Consider the following 9,687-nt stretch of genomic DNA (forward strand, 5'->3'; position numbering starts at 1 on the left):
ATCTAGGGAAAGATACCTTGGTTCAAGAAGGCCGATGAAGTTCAGGGTCTCTCTCTCAAGTAAGACGGCACATGGTGAACACAGTCAGGGCTTCTCTCTCGGCTGGAAGGGTGCATGGCAAATACGGCGTCATCTGCTAGCTTTCTCTCCTGGCTTCCTATTTCGTGAAGCTCCCCGGGAGGCATTTTCCTTCTTCATCTCCAATGGACTCTCCACTTCGTGGTGCTGCAGCATTCTCTGCTCTCTCTGAGTCTCTCTCTCCAAAATGTTTCCTCTTTTATAGGACTCCAATAAACCAATCAAGACCCACTCAAATGGGTGGAGACATGTCATCCCCTAATCCAGTTAAACAACCATTCTTGACTAAATCACATCAACCAGGGAGATGATCTCATTACAGTTTCAAATATACAGTATTGAATAGGGATTATTCTACCTTTATGAAATGGGATTTATATTAAAACATGGCTTTTCTTAGGGGGCATATATCCTTTCAAACCAGCACACCTACCTTCTCTTCTATGTTTTCTAATTAAAACTAGTCATGAGGGAGCAGGAGGAGGTGGGAAAGATGCCCAAGAACTCCACAAGATCAAGGACGCCTTAGGGGTGGGAGCTGAGGGACCTTTGCATGGCCTGTGTTTCAGTCTTGCCCCTCAGATGACTTCATGAACATTACTTATTTTGAAGGGAATGTGGGGAGAAGGAGGAGGCACTCGGTCCCTTCAAGGATCCCTCATGTTTAAAACAGCCTGAGTGAACCCTGCCAGAGCAACCTCTCACTGGGATGACCAATGTCTCACCTGTCCCTTGGCCAAAGCAATCAAGCTCTCCTCCAGTTCCCACAGCCAGCAGGGAAGAAGGCCACTTCCTTCATGCAAAACAAACACCAGTGCAGGGGGCAGTCGGGTTGGGAAAAGGCTCTGGAGGATAAAGCCACGCTTTGCAGGTCACTCCATTTAACCCTTCCCTTCTGCCTTTCTCTTTGTTTCCAATACAAGCCCAGACAGGCTGCCTGGAAGTGAATTTTATTATTATTACTCTTTTTTTCTGGCATCGTGCCTTTCAGCTTGGAGTGGCCTGCAGAACTCAAGCTCTGCACAGCGGCCATTCAGCCAGTGGATGCAACAGGATTAATTGGGCCGGGGGGGTCTTTGGATCCCCCACCTCTGTGGGCTGTTTTTGTGGGTTTTCTTGCACTTGCCCAGCAAGTCCCATTGCCTGACTGATGTTCCAGGGCTTTAACGTTCATGCATTTAAAAGGAACAGATGAAAGCTGCTTCTCTGGCAGGCCTAATTGGAGAGAATTGCAGTGTAGAGGTAAGGATGGTCCTAATAAGTAAAGGGGGGGGGGGGGAGCAGTGGCAGAATGGAGGGGGGGACCGGGAGGATAAGGGCTCTTTTTTATGAAAATGTAGGCCTCCCCACAGCCATTCCTCTTCAGCTGCTGCCTCACAGATGGACCCTTTAATTGAATTTCCTACAGGCCTAGGGGAGGGAGTCATTTCAGGTCAGGAGAGCAATTGAAGTGAATCTGATGGCTTTAGTTCCTTTTCATCGGGAGCTGAGGGGCAGGTGGGGTGATTGTCAGTCTTGGTGTTTTCATCCTGTGCCTGCCATCCTCCTCTACCTTCCCCCCCTTTAAAAAAAGTCTCCACTTGGGTTATATTTGGCTCCAGCCTGGCTTCCGTTGTCAGGAGGGCACGGGGCAAGCTGGAGAAAGATGAATTAGAACGGTAGGGCTTAGCTTGATGCCACTGGGTTTTGCAACCCTTCATTGTTGCACCTGCTATTTGTACTCTGCTCTGCAGAATGTAGGGGGATGTGCAGGGCGTGCCTCCTGCCTCCTGAGAACGCGTATCTCATTGGGAAGAGAGGGCTTCAAAATAAAAGCAAAACGCAAAACAGGGCAAGCAACAAATAAGCAAAACCCATTAAGGAATAATACATGTCAACTATGACATTCTGAACTGAATATGATGAAGAATAAAGGCGTGTGGTGAAGGCAACTGAAAACAAGTCCGGGAGGGTCCGAGACACTGTGGGACACTGGAGCCGGATGATGGCCTGCAGATAGGCTGGTGAAATAAACGTACCATCAGAAGGTGCAATACCTCCCTCGGCCCCCTGGAAAAGCAAGAGAGCAGGGAATATTTGGGATAAGAGGAAAGAAATGAGGTCCGAGTCTCTCCTCCTTGGGAAAATAGCAAGGGCACACCTACGATCAAGTTTCTGGAGATGACCAGCAATTTTGATTGGATTATAGATGGCAAGGGTTAGAGTGTGATTCCCAGGAAGGCTGTGAAGAAGTCTGAATGTCCACTCTGGGCATCTTCAGCCACCTTCATGGACCTTCCTGAGATGGGGAATTTGGTGGTGAAGAGGAGAGGGAAGTGTGTGACCACAAAAACCATTCATTGGCTCATTCATTCATCCAACAATGTTTGTTTAGTGCCTGTCCTATTGCTGACTCTGTTAAATCCTGAGGTATAAAGTCAAATTTTCCATAGCCCTCAAGGCTTCGAGGAAGAAAGAGCTGTGTAGGCACACTTCATTTGGTTAAACCATATTTTAGATCAAGAAAACTTATTATTTGAAATATAGGCAAAGAGTACTTAATGGCTATGGGAGGTGAGGGAAGAGCATGAACTGTCTCTGTTTAACAGATATTCCTAGATGTAAAACAACTCTAAACAAAGCTCACAGGCCATGCAATTCTTCATCCTGGCCCTTGGTGACAGCCACATGTATGGAGGTTCTACTGGCACAGCAGTTGATCCCAGGTGGCCAGAGGATAATGTCAGAAGCTATTAAGGAAGATGAGATGAGCAGGGAAGACGAGATCAAAGCTATGTTTCAAGAGAAGGAGAAGATTTGAATGGAGAAAGGAGGAAAACTGCTACTGAGCAGGTCAGTACTGGCAAAGGTGTAGAAGTGAGCATGAGAATGGATTTAGGGAGAAAGAGAGCTTATTGAGCCTGAAGGATCATGTCCTACAAATAATGGGGAAAATGTTTAGGCAAGTGAAGTAGATCCTTTCACCAGAATAAGGAATTTGGCTATTCCTTTAAAAAAAAAAAAAGAATATTTATCAGCTTCCCACTATAGCCAGGTACTTTCATGTGAAATATGTATCATGGCCACCAGCCTCATCATCATCATCATGGGATTGTCACATAGCTGACATGAAGTGGCTACCATCTGTTTTAGAAGGGAAGCTGAGGCTCAAAACAGGTAAGTGGCTCACTGAAGGACACAGATGGTATAGAGGAAGCTGAGATTCACACAACATCCCCTACATCACCTCTCCCTCCCTGGAGAGAAGGTAAGAGAACAGTGTGGCAGCCATCATCCTCGGGTACATTCCCTGAGACAATCTAGATATTTTTCCAATCCTCAAGATGCACCTCTGCAAAGGTGCCTCTACTCCTCTCCTGGTACCTTCCAGGTGGCCCTGGAAATACCATCCCAACCCATGGGGCCAATCAAACCATGGCAAGCAAGTTCCTGGGTATATGGTGACCAGTAGGAAGGTAGACAAAACTGGCCAGGGCAGATTCAGGCCATCCTGTTAACACATGGCGCATACCCCAGGCAGTCCTCTAAGGCCAGCTGGCCCTGATCTTTTCCTAATGATAGGTACCATTGGAGTGTGCATGATACCTCCTGTTGTGCTTGGCACTTTACATTTATTTTTTCAATTAATTCTCACACCAACCCTTGAAAGTAAGAATTATCACTCTTGTTTTATACATTAGGCGATGGTGACTCTGAGAAGGGGTTGAGTTGCAATTCAAAAGCCAAGTCTGATTCCGGCAATTTGGTAACACTGTCTATAGATACCTCCATCTCCTGCCAACGTCTTAAAGTTCAGACTCAACGAATATTTCCAAGATCAGTTCCTGCCGCCATCACCCACAACCTGCCACCATACCTTGCCTCCTCTGTTAAAAACGAAGCAGGATGTCATTTCCACTTTACAAATGAGGGAATACAGAGAGGTTAGTGAGCCTGAAGTGTTCTTGGAGGAGACAAGTAGTGAGGGGTCAGCACTCCAGGCCCCCGCAGCACCTCTGCCTCTAATAGAACACCTCTAATTCCAGTTAACATACAGGCATTCATGTAAGAATGCATTTGAACCAAGAGTTAAAAAAAACGAAGCAGGGCATGCAAGGTAGTCCAGTGGTAGAATTCCCACATGGCTCTCCCATGTGGGAGAGCCGGGTTTGATTCCTGACCCATGCACTTCCCTCCCAAAAGAAAAACAAACAAACGAAAAACCAAACAAAAACAAAAATGCAACAAATGGTGCTGTAATAAGAGGATACTCACATGGAAAAAGAATGAAATGTGACCCCCACCATACAGCACATAAGGGAAAAAAAACAACTTTCCATTGAAAGTTCTTATGAATCGATTGATTCATAAGAAGTTGTCAACGTTATCAAAAGGACTAGGGTTCATGGTCGAAGCCAGTCTAACTTCTGGTATGTGCTCCCTGCCAGCAAGTCTCTGCAGTCACCGAGAGGACGAGGGCATCCATGCCTCCCCAGCCAGGACGCCAGGAGTCATCTACTAAGGATCACTCATTCAGTCGTCACACAGTAGTGCTTAGAAACTGACAATTGATAATAAAAAGCCAACATTTATTGATCCCTGTGAGTCAGCCCTGTGCTGAGAACTGTATGGTGGGATAATAGTTTCAAGCAGGGTTTCTCAGCCTGGGCACTATTAAATTCTGTGCCAGATACTTTGTTGTGTGGGGCTGTTTTGCAGCTTGAAGGATGTTTAGCAGTAGCCCTGGCTTCTACCTGCAAGATTCCAGGGATACTTAACCCACCCCCAAGTCGTGACAGCCAAAAATGTCTCCAGACATTGCTGAATGTCCCACGGGCAACTGTAAAGGATTGACTTGTATTCCCCCGACAGGTATGTGAAGTAAGCCCCCCAGTACCTGTGAATGGGACCTTATTTGGAAATAGGGTCATTGCAGATGGAATTGAAGTTGAAATCTTACTGGAGTAGGTTGTACCTTTAATCCGATATGACCGTAGCCCTTATAAGAAAGGCAGAGGTGACAGAGACAGATGCAGAGAGAAAGACCACCTCGTGATGATGGAAGAGGCAGAGATTGGAGTGATGCATCTGCAAGCCAACGGATGCCAAGGAAGGCAGAAAGAGGCACGGGAGAATTCTCCCCCAGAAGTTTCAGAGGCAGCATGGCCCTGCTGACACCTTGATTTCAGAGTTCTAGAAGTGTGAGGCAGTAGATTTCTGTTGTTTAAGCCACTTGGTTTGTGGTACTTCATTATGGAAACCCTAGGGAACTAGGAGAGCAATAAAATTACCCCCAAGTGAGAACCATTTTTTAGTAGATACGTACCTCTAAACTGATACATTGAGGCCATTTGCCTCTCCTTCAGTCTAGGCAGCCACCGTCAGCAACCATGCAGGGTCCTCGAGGGCTGCTCCAGCCACCTGGAGCTCTGGGTGAAAGGGTCTTGCTTGAGGGTTGACCTTCAGTAGAGCCCATGCATAGCAATACAAATCCTATGAATAAAGGATCCAAACAGAATTAACTGCGCCCAATCTTCAGACCCTGGGTTTCTGCAGTTGATTTCCTTGGGGACAACTGCCAGTAGGCATACATCCCTTGGAGCACCTTTACAAATCCTGCCTGGCCACTAATTAGATGTGTAATCTTAGAAAATGACAACCTTTCCAAGCTCAGTTCTTTTGTCTGTAAAATTAGGATAACAACGTTTCTGCTGCATGGGTTCTTGGGATGATTAAACAGGATGTCAAATATAAATCTCTTAGTCCTGTGCCAGGCCTATAGTAGGCTTAATAACTCCAAATGGCCTTTGCCTTCACCCCTATCTGCCCAAGACAAAAATGGGATTTTATGTGGAACAAAACCACTGAAGGGCGTGTGGCAAATTCCAACAATCAGAGCCTGTGTTATGAATGGGCGGTTGTGTTTCCTTCCAAGCACGACGTTTGGGCTTGGCATAATCCAGTTCCTTTGTGAATCTCTAAGTAATCACTCTTTGGCCATGTACACAGACCTGTTGGGTCAGGGCTGCGCTGGAGCTCTCATAATAAAAGGCGTGGGGCCCTCTGCAGGTGTCTGCTCTCCAAAAAGCTTGTCACTGGAGGCTTTGCAGAGCAGGGCTCATCTGTCAGACGTACAGGTGTACATGGGCTCAGCTTACACCCCGGAGCCAGGGTCGTGGACGCTGAGAGGCAGGAGTTTACCCCCAGGGATGTGGAAGCTTTTATCAACCTGAACAACAACCTGCTGCAGCCTGGGAGCCCACAGAGGTTGATGAATAGATTTCTCTTTACTCTGCATTTGAAACCCAGAGCCAGACGCAGTGCACAGATTGTGTTGCGATAGTCCCTGGGGAATCAGGTTTGGGGAGCTTCTCAGCGAAGCCACAGAACACAAGGTATAGAAAAAGCCAGGGAGGTAGCTAGATGCCAGCTGCCCATTAAACCTTTGTGTCTTATGAAACAAGAGTAATTAAGCAAAGCTTAGGTTATTCCGAGGCTAATGATCTACTTTTGGGTGACCTCTATCTACTCTTTTTTTTTTCTCCTTTCTTAGACATGCATTTCTCTGAATATCTCCAAAGAGAGAGAGAATGGAATAAACGAAGATGGTTTTCAAATCTGAAAACTTTTCTAGTGATTGCAGTTGGAAAAAAAAAATCATTCTGATAGAGGAGGAAGGTAATGTTTTGGGGGTGGAATGGAGTTTGGGGGTTCCGTTTATTCATGACCTTGTCTTCTCTTCAAGTCCACAGGGTCCTTGAACAGCTGCTATAACATTTTGCACATAGAACACTTGCTTTTTCTGTGGTTTCCCAATTATTAGGGAAAGCACAGCCAGCCTTGGGAGTTAGGCCTCTCTCTGGGGTCACCCGAATGAGCCGTCTTTGCATTCTCCCCAAGAGGAGGCTGCAGTTACCAGCCTGCCATAGCCCAGCTGGGCTTGAGGGCATCACTGTATGAAGCTTCTGAAAATTGCATGATCTGAACATCGACTCAGCTGAGCTAAGTCAACCATAAGATGAAATCATCCTGCTAGTACAGGATAATGCCTCTTGGGGATGGTGGACGGCGAAACATATCAGCATTTGAAATATTTGTGTGCTCCCCAGGAAAACTATGAAGCTCTCTGGAACTCCAGTTCCAGAAACAAAGATCATGGGGCAGAGTTACTCCTGGCTGCAAACCTCCACGAATTCACTAGCTGCGTGAGAGCTTGGGTGGGTGCGGTGGATTGAGCCGTGTCTCCCACAAAGACATGTCTAATTCCTGGGATGGACCCCAGGTGTCTAGGGCTTTTGACAGTCCTGTTTCATTGACACCAACGGGAATGAGGGTGGGGCCTACAGTCAGGATGGCTGACGTCCCTATAAGAGAGGAAAACTACACAGAGGCACCGAGCAGGAGGAGAAGCCAGAATAGAAGACCGAAGACAGATCACTAGGTAATGGGGGCAGACAGTGAGTCACCAACAGAATGCAACAGACGGAAACGCATGGCCTGCTGATACCTTAATTTTACTTTTCTATTTATTATTATTATTATGGATACCTTAATTTTTGACGTCTAGCCTCCCAAACTGTGAGGCAATAAATCCCTGTTGTTTCAGCCAACCAGTCTGCAGTATTTGTCGTAACAGCTGTGGCAAACTGAGACAGCAGGTTACTTACACATTCCGTGTCTGCTTCCACATCTGGAAAACAGGGGCAGTACTGGCAGCTCATGGGGCTGTCGTGAGGATTAAATGGCATAATATGAAATAATTTAGAACATGGCCTGGCACATAGTAACACAAATTGCTCGTTATTATTACTTGTGGACTTTATAGCAAACTTAAAAAGGTTAGTTTTATTGTCCATAGTGGCCAGAGGAAGAAACCTAGACTGGAGGTCAGGAAGATTGGGCTAAGGCCCCCACTTAGTAAGCAGCAGGGTCAGAGTTTATATTGGGCTGCTCTGACTCCGAAACCTATATTCCTGCTTCTATTCTACTACTCCATACTCCCTTTCCAGTGACTTGGTTTTCTATCAAAATTTAGTTTCTTAGGGTGCAGAGGTGGTTCAGTGGTAGAATGCTCACCTTCCATGTGGGAGCCCTGGGTTCGATTCCTGGAACATGCACCCCCCCCCAAAGAAAAAAATCTAATTCCTTTATACTTTCCTGGTAGGACTCACTTTCCAATCCTTGGGTCCTTCTAGCTGACCCCCACAAATTATTCAATTTCCAGTTTACTAAAGTCAATATGGGTTTATAAACCCAAATTAAAAAGTGTTCAGCTAGAATATTATTCATTCTTGCAATCAACACGTGTAGCCTAAATCCCTATTTGTGCCAAGTACCACAAAGACCTCAGTGGGCTCACCGAATTCAACAGAGACATTCCCCGCTTTAAGAGTTGGCAGATGAGAAGACAGATGAGCCATGCCCCAAATTAGCCATTTATAAGCAAATTTACAATGTGCCGGGCGCTGTTCTAAGAGCTTGAACCAACATTAACACATTTAAACCCCACAATAACTCTGTGAAGTAGGTACTATTAAATCTCCATTTTTACAGATTAGAATATGGAAGCACAGAAAAGCTAAGGTCACAGAGATGGGATGTGTTGGGAGGTGCCAAAACTGGGGCTTGACCTGCCTAGTTTGCCTTTTGTCTCTGACAAACATGAAAGTTTGTCATGCTTTTATGTGCTGTGTACCATGGAGCATTGCACTTATTTAAGCAAACTCTCCTTGGACACTAAGGTTGTTTTAATATTCTGCCTTTAGAGGTAATGCTACAGTCAATATTCTTAAGCTACATCTCCGCAGACCTCTGGAATTATTTTTCTTGCAGGAGGGTTGCTATGCCAAAGAGTATGCACGTTGTTAAGGCTTTGGCTACATAAGGTCAAATCACAAGAATGGAGGAGAGAGTTCTGAAGCGAACATACAATAGGCAAAAACATGAAATGGACAAAAAGCATGAGGTAATATCTGGAAAATGACAAACACTCCAATCTGAATGGAATGTAAAGTGCTGAAGACAAGAGATAGAAGAATGGCCCTGGGATAGTCTGCCTCCAGTTGCCAAGGGCTTTCAATGCCAGCCCGAGGACGTTAGACTTTGTCAAGCAGCACTCAAGAACCAGCACACATTTTTTAACTGGGGGCGTGAGATGATCCAATCCTGTCTAAAATAATTTCATCAAAGAAAACTTCCTCTGTCTCTCCCAACAGGAGTCATTTTTTCAGGAGCAGGTGGATTCTGTGCAGGCAGTGGGGAGGTGGGGCTGCAGGGACAGGGTGTGTATATTTAATGCATTTATTTCAAATTCGGTGCATTCTGAAATGATCTATTTTAGCATGCCCCAAAATATAGGGAATAATATATAGAAGACATGGATGCTCACTAGCCCGCATTTTCCAAATCCGAACATTCTTTCATATTTGTTTCAGATTTTTTTAAGAAACAAAATGTCATCAATATATTTGACAGCGTTATATACGTGTGCCCTTCCACTATCCATCCCACTCTCTAGGGCAACCACTCATCTGACTCCTGAGTTTATCGTCCACAGGCATGTTTTTTAAAAATACTTTGACCACCGGGAGACCCGGGTTCGATGGGCCATGCCTGGAGTCCATGCACCCA

The 9,687-nt window shown here is 45.7% G+C and overlaps 1 long non-coding RNA gene across 2 annotated transcripts in view; it reads left to right on the plus strand.

Moving 5' to 3' along the window:
• Nucleotides 1–9,248, plus strand: part of LOC143669025 (uncharacterized) — a 33,419-nt gene extending 24,171 nt beyond the window's left edge. Inside the window, exons 3-5 of one of the 2 annotated variants that reach the window (XR_013168653.1) lie at nucleotides 2,667–2,910; nucleotides 6,611–6,735; nucleotides 8,890–9,248. This is a non-coding gene — a long non-coding RNA (uncharacterized LOC143669025). The remainder of the gene's footprint in view (nucleotides 1–2,666; nucleotides 2,911–6,610; nucleotides 6,736–8,889) is intronic. The other variant, XR_013168654.1, reaches the window with a different exon arrangement.
• The last annotated feature ends 439 nt before the right edge of the window (nucleotides 9,249–9,687 follow it).

This window comes from Tamandua tetradactyla, chromosome 25 (assembly GCF_023851605.1).
Source record: "Tamandua tetradactyla isolate mTamTet1 chromosome 25, mTamTet1.pri, whole genome shotgun sequence".
In the NCBI taxonomy this organism is placed as follows: domain Eukaryota; kingdom Metazoa; phylum Chordata; class Mammalia; order Pilosa; family Myrmecophagidae; genus Tamandua; species Tamandua tetradactyla.